Here is a 16,730-nt window from a genome sequence, read left to right as displayed (position 1 = left end):
CCCCCGTGCTACTCTGCAGCACAAAGCACCATCTCCCTTCCAGCCTGTGCATCATCCTGAATATTGGTGCCTCTGCCCACACCTTTCTGTGCTGCCACCAGAGGCTCTTCTCTGCCTGTTTTTTCCCCCAGTGCCCAGTGCCTCCATCCCCAGCATCCCACCAAACCCTTCATTGCTCTGCCTCTGCACTGCTTTCCTCTGCCCTGCACAGGAGACAGAACTGTCCACCCTGGGCTGGGATCAGCCCAGAGCAAGACTCAGAGGCACCAATGCCTCCCACTGCTGCTGCAAACCCTAACCCTTCCTTTCTGTAAGAAGAACAGCCATGATAGGGGTCAGTAGTGGACAGTGGGAGAAGAGATGGAGACTCCCTTGAATACCCACAACCCCCACCCTACAGAGCAGATGCGGGGAGCCACCATTTCTCTTTGGTCTCAGAAATCAGCTCTCCAACCAAGAGACCAGATCATATGAGCAGCCTCTGCCACTGAGCCCTGCATTGTCTTATGTCCCATTTCCATCACAGACATTATCTGCCCATCCCCACCCCATCACCCCTATGACAGTGCAAAAATGCCAAAACCTCTTTTGTTTTCACTTCCTCTCTCACCTGCTTTCTTGCCTTCCCATGGGGGTAGGGAGAGGAAGGAAAGCTCCACTTGAGGCAAAACATGGGGTTAGAAAATGCTGAACAGTGCAGCCGATGCTGTCTCCCAGCAACTCTGGACCACATCTGCTGCGACAAATAGACCACATCTCCCTTAGACAAATGGAAACTGAAAGCAGCATCTGAGCTGGCCAGTGTTAGACTGGCTGTGGATGCTGGCTGCAGAGAAACAACCTTCAGAGCCTTTATTCTTTTGTGTTCAGGTGAGGCTGGCTCTGGGCAGGGAAGAGAGTTGCCTGGGGGTTGCATGCATTTGTTGAGGGTTTGCATGCACAGCTGGCAGTCCAGAGAGACCCTGGTCCCCAGGCGAGGAGTCATGCCTGGCTCTCATAGCCAGAAGGTGGCTCCCCCCACTCATTTGCATGCTCTGCTTTGGCTCTGCACCCTTTGCTGTTTCTTATCCTCAAAGACGCTCCAGCGAGCAGTGTGGGGCCTCCCTGGGCAGCAGCTGAGTCCTCCCCTGACAGCCCAGGAGCACAGGTGTGCTGGCCACTATGGCAGGGAGCAATACTGAGCAGCTGGTGAAGGACATAGACATGCACGGGCATCAAGACAGCCAACAGCACCCAGGACATGACACTATACTCACCACAGTGACAGCCCCTGGCACCCTGTGGGACCTGCAGCACTGTGTGCTGCCCGTGTACCCATCACACTCTCAGCCTCTTTTCCACCAGCTCCTCACACCCTCCTACCTCTCCCCCAAACTGGCCATGTTTTTTTTTTTTCTGATGCCCCCCCTCTTTATGTCCTCCTCTTCACTAGGGGTAGAGAGTGCTTTGGCACCTGGACGCTGAGCACATGCTGGATGCGCGAGCATTTGCCTCCCCTTCGAGGCAAGAAAAGCTTGAGCAGAATAGAAGCTGCCCAGCTGGTGGGAACCTCAGCACAAGGTGCCAGAGGAGCCCTGCCCAGGGCAGAGACTGCCATTCCGTGTTTCACAATTGTGTGAGGATGCTTCAATGCAGATATGGCAGGGGACACCCCATCCTCTTGCACTCTTTCTTGGCAGAATTGGTAGCCTGCTTTTCCTATTCTCTGCTAACCTACACTGCGTAAACTTGTTCTCTGGTTTGTGTTCCTGTTCAAAATACCATTTCTGCTCACTATTGACACCTTCTTCCAATTCACCCTCATCTGTCACCTCTTCTGGCTGAACTGTGGCTTCCAAGAAAAGTTCTTCAAAAGCTGTCAGCATCACCACACTCTGTGTGTGTGTGTGTGTTATCACCTTCCCTCTGCTTGCTGCTTCCTCCTTCAATGTCTTTGGCTCTGTCCTAGTGCAGCACCTCTCTGCAAGGAGCCATGGCTGGTAGTGTGGGCTCCTTGGCACTGCAAAGGGCCTGCCCAATGCTCAGCTCTTCCAATCCACCCTGCACCCAGGAAGCCGAATTTCACACTCCAAAGAGCAGGTGTCTTTTGTGGATGCAAGATGCAAGAAGGCACAAAAGGCTGCATGTGCCACATGGGCATGGCAAGCATTGCTGGGAGTCTGGCCTGACTCTCTCAGAGGTAGAAGGGGTCCTGGGGTGGCTGCGGATCATGCAGGCTCTCCCAGGGCTTCCCCCAAATCCTGCCTACATGTGGCTTTGATGTGAAAGAGCCCTATACAACCTTTTCTTTGTTTAAAGCACAGAGACCAGTAGAAGGATGTGGGCACTACACATCAGCCTGTGCAAGGGCTCAACCCAAGCAGTGCAATGGCAAGGCTGTGACAGTGGGATGGGCGCTTTCGACACTGCTTATAGCAGGGTATCTGGGAGGATGGGGCCACACAGCCAGATGCCCCACATATGCTTTGGGGGGGGCAGTAGCAGGAGCCCAGCTGAGCTCCTGGGGAAAGAGGCTGAGCAAAAATGCACCCATTGGGCCAGGGGCTCTCTCCCTTTCTGGTTGCACCATCAATGCAAGGCTGGAGCAGGCACCATTCACCCCACCCTTCTGCCCCGCAGGAGTTACTGCTTCAGCAGCAATAGCCACCGCCCCCCATCTCTGTGGGTCCCCCCAGGCACTGTGGGGACCTGCATCTTCACCAAGACATCGCACAGCCTGTGTGGCAGTGTGGGGGTCCTGGTGTATGAGGCAGATGCCTTCCCCCTGGCCCTCATGTTGTCCAGCCCCATCGACTACAACTTCACCAGTTTGCCCTGAAAATCTCCAGGGACAAAGGCCAGTTCGAAGACCTCTGGGAGCTCTTTGGGAAAATGATGCAGGGGGAGTCTGACCAGCAGCACCTTCCAGTGGGCAGAGCTAGGCCAGAACCAGGGCTCTCTGGAGGTCTCCAAGGGACCCATCCCTGTGAATGTCATCACGTCCAACACCTCCAAAGCCATCATGAAAGCGTTCATTGAAAGAACCAGCAGCCCCTTACTCCTGGTGGCCCGAGAGAAATCAGAAATGGTTCTCCTTAGCCAGCCTCCAACACAAATTGGAATCACAGAATGGTTGAGGTTGGAAGGGACCTATGGAGATCATCTAGTCCAACCCCCCTGCTCAAGCAGGGTCACCTAGAGCACATTGCACAGGATCTCATCCAGGCAGGTTTTAAATATCTCCAGACAAGGAGACTCCACAACCTCTCTGGGCAACTTGTTCCAGTGCTCTGTCACCCTCACAGTGAAGAAGTTTTTCCTCATGTTCAGATGGAACTTCTTGTTCCAGTTTGTTCCCATTGCCTCACGTCCTGTTGCTGGGCACCACTGAAAAGAGTCTGGTCCCATCCTCTTGACACCCTCCCTTCAGATACTTGTACACATTAACAAGATCCCCTCTCAGCCTTCTCTTCTCTAGGCTAAACAGGCCCAGCTCTCTCAGCCTTTCCTCATAAGAGAGATGCTCCAGTATCCTAATCATCTTTGTAGCCCTTCGGTGGACTTGCTCCAGTAGTGCCACATCCCTCTTGTAATGGGGAGTCCAGAACTGGACGCAGTACTCCAGACGTGGCCTCACCAGGGCTGAGTAGAGGGGATAGAATCATCTCCCTCGACCTGCTGGCAACACTCTTCCTATTGCACCCCAGGATACCAATGATCCTGTATATCCTGGTTCTTCTGCAAAGGTTCGTTCTTGTCCTTGACAAATTCTTCCACCTTACCTAGGTAGTATATTGCCACAGGTATGCTGAGCCACAGCCTTGCCCAGCCCTTTCAACATGTCCACCCCAAAACCTTCTAATGGCATTTGCTGAGCCCTCAAAAGCACAGTGCTTGCTTTCACAGCTTACCAGGATCCCTGCCAGCTGAGGAATTCATCTTTAGCCCATCTGGTCACCAAGAAACTGGTTTTGGTTAGTCAAAGCAATGTCCATCTTCCCCATATCACCTCTTCCCATGCTCAACTCAACCTCTGCATCGCCACTTGCACAGGCTGTGCAGAAGGGGCACCCCAGTCCTCCATAACAGGGAACAGGAAAGGCAGCCAGTACCAACTGGTCAGAAACCTGCGCTGGAAAGAGAAGCTATCTCCTTTTTCCCAAGGTGTGCTTTCAGCTGGGGTCTGTGATTACTTACAGCTCTGCCAATAAAGCCCATTTGGTGTCTGACTCATCTTTAGCCCTTGCCTGATATGGTGCCTGATGAGTGCTGGAAACCCTGGATGTATGGCCAGCTGCAGTCAGCGCCTCGCAGCAAGGCCTAGTAACACTGAGTCATGGAGAGGGAGAATTCATTAATATCCCTCCTGCTATGATGCTGCAGCATGCAGCCGGGGAAGGGACACTCTCCGTGCTGCCCTGCTCACATCTATTTCCCTTTCCCATGCACATGCCTGTGGTTTTGGTCCCTATGTAGTCAGGGTCCCCCGCATCGTCCCACTCCCACATGTGCCTTTTGTTATCTCCATCCTAGCTTAGGAAAAGCTGGGAGCTTTGCAATGCCAACTTGCAGCAGCTCCCCCCATTCAACTCTTCCCTACATACACATGTCCTCACATGTGCTGAAATACATGCATGCCTCCAAAAACACACTCTCAAACATACACTCCTCTATCGTTCATTTGCCCCAGGAGTCCCAGGACCTGCAGAGAGAGCAATTGTTTTCTTCCTTTTCCTGTAGGAATCCTTCCAGCCAACCGCATGGTCAGTGCATTATCTGGGATGCTGAGGTGGTGATTTCTATTGCAAGGATATGGGATCTGTCACAGGGCCTCTGCCATCCTCCTGTCTAAGACAGCAGTTTTAGGTGAGAGGACTCACTCTCTTGATGTGCTGATCTTCTTCAATGAATACGGAGGGACCTGGCATTTATGGTATGCATTGCATTTTGGTATATTTGCGATACACACAGAACAGATCAGCCCTAAAAAAACATGGCTTATTTAAACAAGCCTGTGAGGTAGTTTGGGATGAGTGGTAGCCATGAGATGTGCCATCTTTTGAAGACACAAAACTACTCTAGGAGCTGGTGTTCCCAGGGCGACTTTCCCAAGCTGTGGACAAGCACTGCTGGCAAATCCAGGAGCTGTCTGGGCACATCTCCAGAAAGAGCAGGAGCAACAGGAATGGGCAAGGCCATATTTGTTACCAGCTGTAAAAAGAGGGTGTGATACTCTGATCCCACTGATACCTCGGTGAGTTGAGGAAGCAGCTAAAAACACATTGTGAAGAGTTCATGAACCTGCCAAGAGACCTGTGAGACTTGGTGGGGTCTCCCTAGGCCCACAAGCATGGGGATGACCTCACCAAAGACAATGACCAAAGCTAGGAGAGATGACCCTTCCAATAAGACTCACAGTTCCTTCATCCTAGGATAGATTTTTGCACAAGACACTCCCATTTGCACAAGGGAGGCATGAAACATGTCCCTTCCCAAGTCTTTTGGGAGATCTCCTGCCCACCAGGACCCCCATGCAAGGCAGGCATATGAGAACTGGTCGTATCCCCTTCCTGGAAGTGGGACCTACACCAGGCCAAGACTTGCCATGCCCCCATTAGCCAGACCTAGGGGGACAGTGTGCATCCATCTCCTGCCCCAGGGTGATCGTGCAGGGAGAGATGCAGCTTTCCCAGGTTCTCAGCCACTGGGCAGGTGGCCCAGACCGTGTTTTACACCTGTCTGAATTGCTCAGAGTCCCTCTTTCCGTATCAGTTTGGCCTTCCTGTCATCCCAAAGGAAGAGATGCTGAGAGAGTCTGTAGGACCAGGGGACCCGTGGAGAGGACCTTGCAGGAAGTGAGGGGACCCATGCACTTGTTGGAGGCTGTCTGGCAAGCCAATGTGGATGCTACTGACAGTTGGAATAACACATCTGCTTGTTGACTTCCTTGTACAGCAGTTCATCAACGCAGTAAAGGGCAGCCCAGACATATCCAAAGCCTTTTTTACCTGAGAACTGAAAATTCAGCATCAGATATAGACAGCACAATGAGGCAGAAGGCAAAGAAGGTAATATGCAGACACAGACAGAAGGTTGTATGAGTAGAGAGAGATATGGAGCAGCCAGACACCCTTCAGGAAGGAGACCATGATGAGAAATGGTTCTTTCAGTCATATTCTCTCCTGTCTCACTGTTGGAGGAGAATGGATGGAGTCAAAAACTCACACATTGTCTGGACCTGAGAAGGTCAGGGTGCTGAGGAGGAGCTGAGCAATGTCCAGTGTCACTGCACTTCTCTTGCTGGGCTCCCAGTAGCCATGGGGTGACCCTACCTACCTCATTTCTACTCTTCTCCATGTACTGTGTTTGCAGTCCTCCCCTGGCAGCACAGGGTGTATGTGGGCAGGAGGGAACTCAAGCCATGACAGCTCCAGCAGCTCCAGCTCTCCAGGCACCATGGACATGAGCACCAAGAGCCTGGTGAGAGACATCAGTGTCTTTTTGGGTATGGGAAAGATCAGCAATATCAGGACTACGACCCTCAGAGGCTTCAGCTAAAGCCCTGCACCTCCTCATTTCCTGCAGTGCTCCCTCTCTGCCATCCATTGCCACTGCCAGCTTCCCACATGAGCATTTCTTTGGCAACACTGTTGGGGATCTCACTAAACATCTCTGTATCTGTCTCTGCAGCCCCTCTGCCCCAGGGGTTCAGCTGTCTGTGATTCAAGAACCTGCTTTCATCTGGTCCAGCTGAGTCACCTGGGCTCCAATATCTCAGGACATGGCTAAGTCACAAGAACGTGTTTTTGGAGGTATGTGTTTCTGCATGCATGTATATATGTGTATGTAGGGAAGAGCTGGATGGCGGAAATGCTGCAACGCTGCTGCATTTGCATTGCAAAGCTCCCCACTTCTCCTGACCCCACATCCAGGATGCAGCACACAGCAGTGTCTGGAGGAGAGGCTTTCAGCTAGGTGTGAGGGAGGGAGCTGGAACAAATCTCATTATGAAAGACATCACTGCCTGTTACTCACAGCATGGTCATGTCCAAAGTGCTTTGCTACCCTGCAGGGTCATGGTTCTAATCATTTTGAGGAAGAGCATTCCCATGCTTGCATTTGTCTGATGGTTTTACCTCCCTGTGGTGGCAAAACATGCTGCTATTGCAGCAGAGCTTTTCTTTCCTTCCCCAAGCCTCACAGGAAAGCAAGAGAGGGGTTGAGAAGGGAAGACAAAAGCATTTTCTGCGTTGTTGTGGGGAGACATAGCTGAGGATGGGCCAGGTAACGTCTAGGATGGAAGACTGGGGGAGGAGATATTAAAAGGCACATGTGGGAGTGGGATGTCGTGGGGACTCTACTGCATAGGGTAGATTCATAAATCCACAGCCATGTGCATGGGAAAGGGAAATAGGTGTGAGCGGGGCAGGGAGTGCCCACTGTGAGGGGTCTCGTGGTAGCAGTTTGCCCACCGCTGTTTCCTCCTGGGCCCAAGGGTGAAGTTAGCCTTGCCAGTGTGGGGGTGGTGGGGATCCAGCGCTGTGTGAGGGAAGGAAGGGCTGATGCTGTGCACGCTGCCCAGAGTGGCATGGAGAAGTGAGCCCCACTGCAGAGGGTGGGTGACTGGGAAGGCAAAGCTGACCCAGGCTGTCTCTTGTCCCTGGGATGTGCGCCCTGCCCCAGGGAGGGCAGGAAGAGGGATGGGAGTGGTGCAAGGTGGGGCTGGCTCTGTGCAAATGGAAGGAGAAAGGTTCCTGCTCCCACGGCTCAGCCCTGCCCTGGTGCTGCAGCCCGCCCTGCACTCCAGCCACACAGCTCCAAGTCAGCTGACTTCTGGAAAGCCAAGGGATTTCTCAGTCGTGCTAGTGATGCCCCAGATTCCTCCCGCCTGGGCAGCCCTTGCTCTCCCCCCAGGGATATCTTGCAGATGTGGAGGCATGGCTGCCGCCAGGCTGGGGGAACAGGCTCTTCTCTGCCTGCCTCCTCTCCCTGCCGTGCTCCCTGCGCTAGCAGCCCTGCAGCACGTCTGCTGCTCCAGGGTCCCAGCACAGACCCCCCCATGGCCACTCCTGGGTGTGGGGCCATCTTGAGCACTCCCATGTTTGCAGGGAGCTGTTGTCCTCCGTGCTTTGCAGTTCATGAGCCGCCCACAGCTGTACCGGGGCTGGCTCTTCCTGGAAATAGCATGTTTTCTCCACCACTTCAGTTAAATAGTCCTGATCCTCCCTGCCTGGCCTGGGAGCTCTTTCTTTGCTTCCTTTTGCCTGGACACACTGTGCACCCACACCTTTGCTACCTCCTCATCCTCATGCAGTTTCCCCTGCCCTCAGGGCAGTCCATCACCTCCCAGGGCTTAGTCTCTTCCCTGCACCAAGGCAGAAATAGAGTGCAGCAGTCAGCTGCCTTAAAAGCTGTTGGACATCATGAAACTACAGAGGGCAAGCTCAGATTTTGTTCTCAGCCAGCTGTACCACTACAAGTGAACTACTTCCACTCAGTTGATGCTTTCCAGTATCACGAAATCCTACCTAGCCTGAAAGGAGACCTAGCAAGGATTTGTAATGTGTCGGCTAGCAGCAGTCCATTGGGTACTGAAATAGGAGAGCTGTAAGTTTAGGTCACTCTGGCTAAGCCCTAACAGATAACAAAAGTGTAAATGATTAGAAAAAAATCTACCTGGCAACCTGGCAGGATGGTTTTTTTTAATCCATATCTGGTTTTCCCTCATCTCTGTCACCACTTTTTGTACTCTCTTCACCCTGCTGGTGTTTCTTTAGCAGCCATAGAGTAGACTAAGCCAAAGAAGAGATTTGAACTTCCCTAATCCCCTTGGACTTGTTTCCCCTGTTCACATTCACCGCACTCAATAACAACGAGTTGCACTGTTTACTCACATACAGTGTATAAAGACCTTCCTCTCTCTCCTTTAAAACCTTCTACCAGATAACTTCATTCAATCCCTCTTCTGGTATGTGTGTTATGAACAATCATGAAGTAATCATTCTCCCCCTTTCCCATGAAAATCTTCTGGATTTTATAAACCTATGACTCTTCAGCCATCTCTTTTCCATGACTGTTCATCATGGAAAACCCACTCCACGCCTTGCACCATCTTTGACACGTTTCTCTGGCCCTGCCCAGTCTCCAGACAGGATCACAGAGAACTGCAGTTTCTAAATAGAATCAAAAGAACAGCATGCAGGGATTTATGCCCTGGCACAGCAGCATTTTGTGGTGACACCTTTGTGGTACCACAGCAGTCCTCTTCAATAGTGATAGAAAGAAGCCCCAGTGCACAAAATAACTGCGCTAAAAACAGATCCAGGGGGAGGAAGCCAAATGGAGGGAGGTCACCCAGGGAGCTGTGTAGGGATTCATGCTGGGAAAGACTCAGAAGGAGCAGTGAAGTGCCATAGTTTGTTGATAACAGTTCAGCACAGCATAAATCCCTGAAGTGCTTTCACTGTGTGTGAACTAATGAAGCCAAATAGATGTCCCTTTATCCCTAAATAAAAATCAGGTGACCAGACAGGTGAGAGCTGGGGTGCTGACATATCTGCCTGGCAGGTGCAAGCTCTCCCCATACCTTCTGCCTCCTCTCCTCTGGATTCAAGCAGTCTTTTCATCTCAGTCCCCCTCTTCCTGCAGGAGTTATTGCATCAGTGCCCAGACTACCAGCACCCTGCCATTTGAGACCCACCTAGGCTCCAAGGGAAACTGTTTGCAAAGTCATCAAACTTTTGCAGGTCTCCTAAATGTTCAAGTCTTGTCTTCAGTTGCATGAATCTGCCCCTCTGCAGCCCCCCTGCCCCCCTTATTTCCAGGCAGAACTTGGTGCAATCTAGTACTGCCTGCACCTACACAAAAGCCCTAACGAGCTGCAGGCTCATTCCAACCCACCTCAGCTAGGACTCCCCTGCACTGTCCCTGTCAGCACGCTTCACATCCATCTTTTGGGCAGATAGGGTGCTTACAAACTTATCACACTGAAAACTTCCCCACGAGCCTTTGGAGGTCCCTTCCAGCACTTCCAAAGTCCTGACTTGCATGCTCCCCTCATGTCCTATTACCCCTGTGGGGTCCCAGGCTGCTGTGGCCCCTCAGCATCCATACTTGTCTCACTGCACCAGGTCACTGCAATGTGCTTAAAGACATAAGGTGGGGACAGGTGAAGCAAAATCAGAAACCTCCCAGGCCTGTTATTTCATGTACAACATTCCTCATACTTCAGGAATGGTATTACCTAGTGTCTTCTGACTTTGTATGGCACTGTCTAAAGAGGCCTGTGGTCCTTAGGGTCTGTACCCCACCTGGGTGCCGTCACCCATCCTGGTCCTGCTCCCTGCCATATAGCTCCCATTGCAGCTGCTCTGATTCATGACTCTTGACACACCAAGCCCACCATCACACCTGCCTGCCATCTGTATTCTGGACTCTGGAAACTTGGGCACTAGGGTGGAGCACAGACTAAGGTGTTTTGCTGGTGTTTCTGTGCTCATGGTGTGCTTCAAGGCAATGATTTGCCTCATCCAGAAGTGAAGAACCACTAGTCATCATGTGCTACCTCTCAGGCATGTCCACAAATGCTTTGTGCATTGGCAGAACAAATTAGTGCTCCTGCTGGGCTTGGTGTGCCATTTCACCGGCCATGCCACACAAGGGTGGTGCTGCTTCCATCCCTACCCAGTCGCCTTTGTTTCTCAGGAGTCACCCCCGTTTCATTGGCACAAATGCCCATGCTGAACCAGAGGAAGGAACAGGCCGGCCTAAAAAGAAACAACATTTCTGCCAATCTGTTTCTCTGCCAGCTCCAGTACATAGTGGGACCATCCAAATCTCTGTGCCTGCACAACTGCAGGGAGGAGGAAGGGGCAGGGGAACAGGCTGTGCGGAATGGGAAAGAGGTGCAGCCAGCCCACATTCTGCAGAGCGTCCTATAGCACCCCATCAAAGGCTTTCAGTCTGCAGCTGTCAGAAAGTCTTTGAGTGAGTGGAAAGCCAAGAGGAAGATACTAATGAGGAAAACAGAAGAGAGAAGTCTGTTTGCATGAAGTAGGGTTTTGTTAGATGTAGACACCAGTCATAAGCACGTATGGAGGGATGGGACAGACAGTATATTTTATATCAGCATAACATCTGGGGTGTCTACTCCAGAGAAGTTTTCCCTCTGGCAGGATGAAACCAGCTCCTGCCTTCAAGGAGCAGAGGGTGAAAAGCCACTGTGTGGCTTCTGGTAGTCTCCTGACACAAAGGGCACTGCCTCTGGATCCCCAGGACTCCAACAGGACAGCAAGCCCCTTCCCAGCATGAGTTTCCAATGGTGTGCTGTACATGCACTCTGCAGCCACACGTCCCCATGCTGCTCCCTGCCTTGCTCCCTGCAGGCTGAGTTGCATGCCATCAGACCCTCTAAAGTCCAGGACACTGGACCTGTTGCAGCTCTGCACCTGTAACACCTCGTGGGTCAGCTGTGAGTGCTAGAGGAACTTGATGGCAACTCTGTACCTGATGCTGTCCAAGAGAGCATCTCCATCCCTGCTGCAGGAGCACAGGCAGGGCCAACAGCACCATGCCTCTTACATATTCCCACAGGTTGGCCATGAATGCCACCCCCTCCCTGCGACCTCAGTTTCTGCTACTACCCCATCTCCTCCAGAGCTATCCCAAGCCTGTGGAGTCCTTTTGCTCCATGTCATTAGGATATTTCATTGACACACCCAGGCTATGTAAACAAAGGCAGGATAAGAGCAGACATCCACCCTGCCCAGTATCCCGTCCCCAACAATGGCCAGGAAAGGGATGGGCCTTATCCCATCTCCTGCTGCTCCTGGGCACCTCTTCCCCAGGCTCATGGGGTCTCTGCTTCCTGGGTGCTGAGGGTGCAGGTGAGAAGGAGCCCCAAGAGCCATGGTCATGAGCACCCCACATCTCCATCATCCATGTGGCATGCCAGTGCTCAGGGCAATAGTAGAGGTGGAGCTGCCTTTGCTGGCCACAATTACCGTCAATGCTCAAACCATCAACATCCACAATGGGGAACCCATCCTCACCTCCCTTCTTCTGTCTCACCATGCTTCTCCAAGTTTCCTTGCTCCACATCTGCATGCAATTCATCGCTACCCTAGCTCAGCCCTGCCCTGCCTCCTGCAGACCTCCACACATTCCTTCTCATCCTTTCCCCATGCTCACTGCAGGTAGAGAAAACAGGGTGCTCTTTTCTCCCCAAACTGAAACAGCTACCTAAATGCTTGTGCCCTGGCTTACATGCGGCCCTTCCCCACTATCTCTTCTCCTGTGGTCCCACCAGGGATGTCTCCCACCTGCATCTTTCCCATGAAAGGAAAAGCCACTGAGGCTCACTGTGGGATGGGAGGGTGTGTGCCTACAAGGAGAAAGGGGAGATCATGTAAAGGAAGCAGAAAAAAGAAGAGCAAGGCTTGACAGCAGCAAATCTGCACTGCAATAGCAGGAGCATTCATGGTCCGGCCTTGGGAAGGGGTCCTCTCTCTCCCACCCACTAGCCCCCAAAGCACATGGTCTATTGTCTTGCCTTGCATGGCCATATTTTCTGCCACATAGCCTCTAGTATCCAACCCTGGAGTTTCCAGCACCTCCTAAAATGCCTTCAGCACCTTCATGGTGCAATTTAGCTATGTGCACACAGGGACCTAGTGCCATGTGGGCTGCCCTTGAGTGTCTAACACCCACATGGGGCTGGCAGATACAATACAAGACCTGCTGGAGACCCATGGCCTTTGCAGCAGCACTTAGAGACCAGGCGAGTACCCCAAGGCCTGTCTAAGGGCTGACTTCCACCTTAGATTACATTGCAGAAGGACCTGTCTAGGCAGGTTTTGAATATCTAATGAAAGTGAAGTCCAGACTTGAGTCCCAACCTGCCATGCTCTCCATCATCCCCACCAAGCTCCTACCACCCTGGCCAGGCTCCAGGACAAGCTTCTGAGTTGCACTAGGCCTCTGCAGGGGTCTTCACCTTCCCCCAGAGGCGGGGTAAGGGTAGAGCCTTGTCCAGAGAGACCCCTATACAGTCAAGTAAGCTGAGATCCTCCATGTACAAGCAGCACGGATGCCTTGGAGTGCAGGAATAGGGTACTGTTGGTCTCTTGGCCCATGAGATGGTCAAGATCAGGAAGGTTCATGGCAGGTCACCTGCTGGTTTTGAGTCCTACATCTGACCCCGATACATCTAGATAGCTCCGGACACCTTTGAGTCTGGCTGGCATTCACTGTCAGGGGGTCTCTGCTTGTCTTCTCCTCCAGTTCACTAGTTTCAAACAGTATGACGCAACCTTTAAACCCCAGCTCTTCCATTATCTTCCCAAATTTTCATCTGGCTCCCCAGTTCTGGCCCCCTCACCTCCAGCACTCACTGTTCCCAGAAATCTTCCTCCCTCCACCTCACTAATATTGAGCCTTTCTCTGCACCTCTTCCCTTTTTTCCCACCCACACAGTGATTTCTTTGCCCTCTTCTCCCTGCCTTAATGACTTGTTTTCCCAGGATGGAGCCAAGAAAGCAATGGGACAATAAGATGCCTGGATGGGAAAGTCATAGAGCGGCAAACATCCACTACAGACACCCACCCTGCAGGCCGGAACAGAACAAAGTCTGGATCTGGGAGGAATACACAGAACAGGCAACTTCATCTCATCATGCATGCAGCTCCTCCTGGAGATGGGCCAGCTCTTACTTCTTCTCTGCACCAGGGAAGCAGAGAGGTGCTGGGAATAGATCACCTGTCTCCTGAAAAAGGACTGCATCCCTCTTACAGATCTGCATCAGCTGCCGGTAAAGCAAAAGGCTTCCTATGCCGAGTGTGACCACAGAGAGCTCTTTCAGTTTTGTTTTGCTTCCTTTTAGTGTTTTCCTGTGGAACAACAGAGGAACCGACACTCCTCAAAAATACACTGGAGTCTGGCCAAGAGCCAAAAAGCAAACAGCATCCCAGACCCTTTCTAATACCAAAGACCTGCTCACTTCGAACACCAGCACAGATTATTTTAGTGGTGCAAGGAGTGCACAACAAGCCACATACAAGATCAAACGTGCAGCCACTGCAACGCAGATATGCCCGTTCACCCCATTTCTGCTGTGTGCAGAGCCCAGTTCATCACAACACATATTATCCATGTGCTGAACTGGCAAGGACTTGGATGCTGAGGGAAAACAAACTTCACCTTGGGTGCTGCAAGACTGGACCCTGTGGACATCAGGTGTGATGGGAAGCAGATGGGCAAAATTATCTGATGCAAGGAACAAGGATGGGTAGTTGCATTGTCACTCCAAGAGCAAGGAGACCCAGCGTTGCAGATCTTCTCTCTCAAACCTTCTGTCTTCTTTAGGTGACTTATAAGAGAGGAGAGAGTCCAGGATACATGAAGATGGATGGTAGCAGTGGCTGTCCACCATCCCCAATGAGAAGAGGAGGTGACTCACTGTGGGACCACAATGTATGACCCACATGGTCCCAAACACCTCTCTCTCCACAGTGTGGGGACATAAGTGCCTTTCACAGACCACAGCACAGAGGACCAGGATCAAATCCTCCAGGCAAATCTTTGCCAGGACCCTGCTTCCCTGTGGGACCAGGTTTTCCATCCCCAGTTGGGAGCAGCCATTTCCTGACCTCAGAAGAGCAGGGAGGAGTCGACAAAAGTCCAGCATCGCTTTGTAGCTCTGCATTGGTGCAAGGCAGCTCCCCCCACTCTCATTTACATGCTGCCACCCCCCATCTGTGCCTTCGTTGTTCCTCAGTGTCACAGCCACTCCCTCCATCCGCCTGGTGTCCCCGGGGACCACCCCAGAGCAAAGCACCCAGGGAGTGAGCATCGACTGCCTGGTGGACTTGGCTGAGGTCAGTCGTGCACAGGAGTCTGGATGACCAGCAGTTCAGAGATGACCCTCCAGCACCCCAGGTAAAGAACCCCACTGTCCGGTCCTCACTCCCTCCCCGACTGTGTTTACTGTCTGCCTCCACCGGTCTCAGGCTCCTTGCCAGCCCTACCGTAACTCTGTCCTGCAGGCTCTGTCCCTCTGCTCTGCTTCCCCGCTCCCATCCCCACCCTTTCCATTAACTCCTGCAGCACTTTTCCCCTCTGCCTCAAAACAGCTCCCTGTTGCTGGCGTTGTACCTTGTAAAAACATGGGAAGGCTAAAGATGAGGCCCTGCAGGGGAACAGCAGTTAGAGGAGTTATCCAAGTGCTCAGGGCAGAACACATTCCTCTCTCCAGCTTTCCTCTGCAGGGTCTGAAATGCTCATCTGACCTAACATTTAGGAAGAAATTAACTGTCCTCTGAAAAAGCTTCTTTCTCTCCAGTGACTATAATGGGAACATGAGATAAACTGTTCTGGATGGTCTCTAGACCCCTATCCAACCACTGTCACTGACCCAAACCCAATGCCTAGGGAAGAGTATAAATACGAAGAAAGCATATATAAAACTCCCCCCAGATGCTCTTTCAGCAACCAACTATCAGAGTCTTCCTGATCCAGGAGTGCATTCTGCATAGGTTTCTGCTCCACAGACTCTTCTTATCTTCCTTCAAACTCATGTGAGCTTTTAGCATCCTCCACATCTTGGAATGAAGAGTCCTGCAGCTCAAGGAACCGGAGTGCAAAGGGCTGCCTCTTTCTGCTTCTTTGATTGCTGCTTGTCAAGTTTGGCAGCCCTGGTTCTTGTGCTGGAAGAATGAACATCCCATTCCTACCTAAACCTTCAAGGATGCCCTTGATGATCTAGTCCTCTGCCATAGTCCTCAGTCAGCTCTTTTCTTAACTACAAAATCATAGCTTAGGTATTCCTTGTATAGACCTACTTTGTTGCCTTCTTCTGTACCATTTCCAGAAGTGATGTATCCTTTTTGAGACAAGACCAGACCAGAATGCTGTTTTCAAATTGTGGCTGCACCCTGGGGTTATACAGTGGCAGAAACCAGATCTTTATTCTTTTCCTAGTACAACTGACATTTTATTGGCTTTTTTGGATATTCTGAGCACTGCGCTGCTGTAGCCCCAGAACCTCACTCACATTTTCTGGCTTTTCTTTACAATAATGAGGACTGGGAACTTGGTCCATAGTGGCCAGAGAGCTAAGACACCTAAATCTGGGAGTGGAAGTGTAGGGTCTCTCTGAAAGAAAGATAACTCTGCTGCCATTGTAGCCAGAGGAGATCTGGGGTGCAGTCCAGTTTATACCATGGGTGTCCAGGGCCATTCAAGACATCCCATAGTTTCCTGCCTGGCCTCCACTGCTTCTTCCTCCAAACACACAAGACTGAGCAAACATGAACAGTAGACTTTGCTGAAGTCACAAAGCCTGTGTCAGTGATGGCTGCCAGGGTCAGGGCAACATTTATTTGACTTGACTTCAGTCTATGCAAAAGCCACGTGGTTTTAAAATTACCCTGTGGGTAAATCTGTGCTGCTATCCTCTGTCCAGCCCATCTCTGCAGTCCCTTTCAGTGTTCTCTGTAAATGGTCCTGGGGGTCACTCCTCCCCATGCCTTCCTGTCCCAGGACATGGAGATGTCTGACCCATCAGAGCCACGTTACTTTCTTTGTGGTATAATTAATACAGCACCAGAGAGATTTGTTTCTGAAACATCATTGCAGTGAGGAGCACCTGGGAAGGCATTGCTGCAGGAGGCCGGCAAGGGAGGCTCAGTCTCAGGGATGCCAAAGGACCTGCAGATAAAGGGATGGGTTCAGTGCAAGGAGAGATTTGCCATGT

General features: G+C 51.7%; 1 protein-coding gene across 1 annotated transcript in view; it reads left to right on the top strand.

Annotated features, from left to right (window-relative positions):
* LOC106482029 (uncharacterized) overlaps positions 1–16,730 on the top strand; it is a 255,295-nt gene that overhangs the window by 164,482 nt on the left and 74,083 nt on the right. The gene's annotated exons all lie outside the window — the stretch shown is intronic.

The sequence above is a fragment of the Apteryx mantelli genome, chromosome 34 (assembly GCF_036417845.1).
Source record: "Apteryx mantelli isolate bAptMan1 chromosome 34, bAptMan1.hap1, whole genome shotgun sequence".
Classification (NCBI taxonomy): domain Eukaryota; kingdom Metazoa; phylum Chordata; class Aves; order Apterygiformes; family Apterygidae; genus Apteryx; species Apteryx mantelli.
This window is presented reverse-complemented; position numbering and strand designations above follow the sequence as displayed.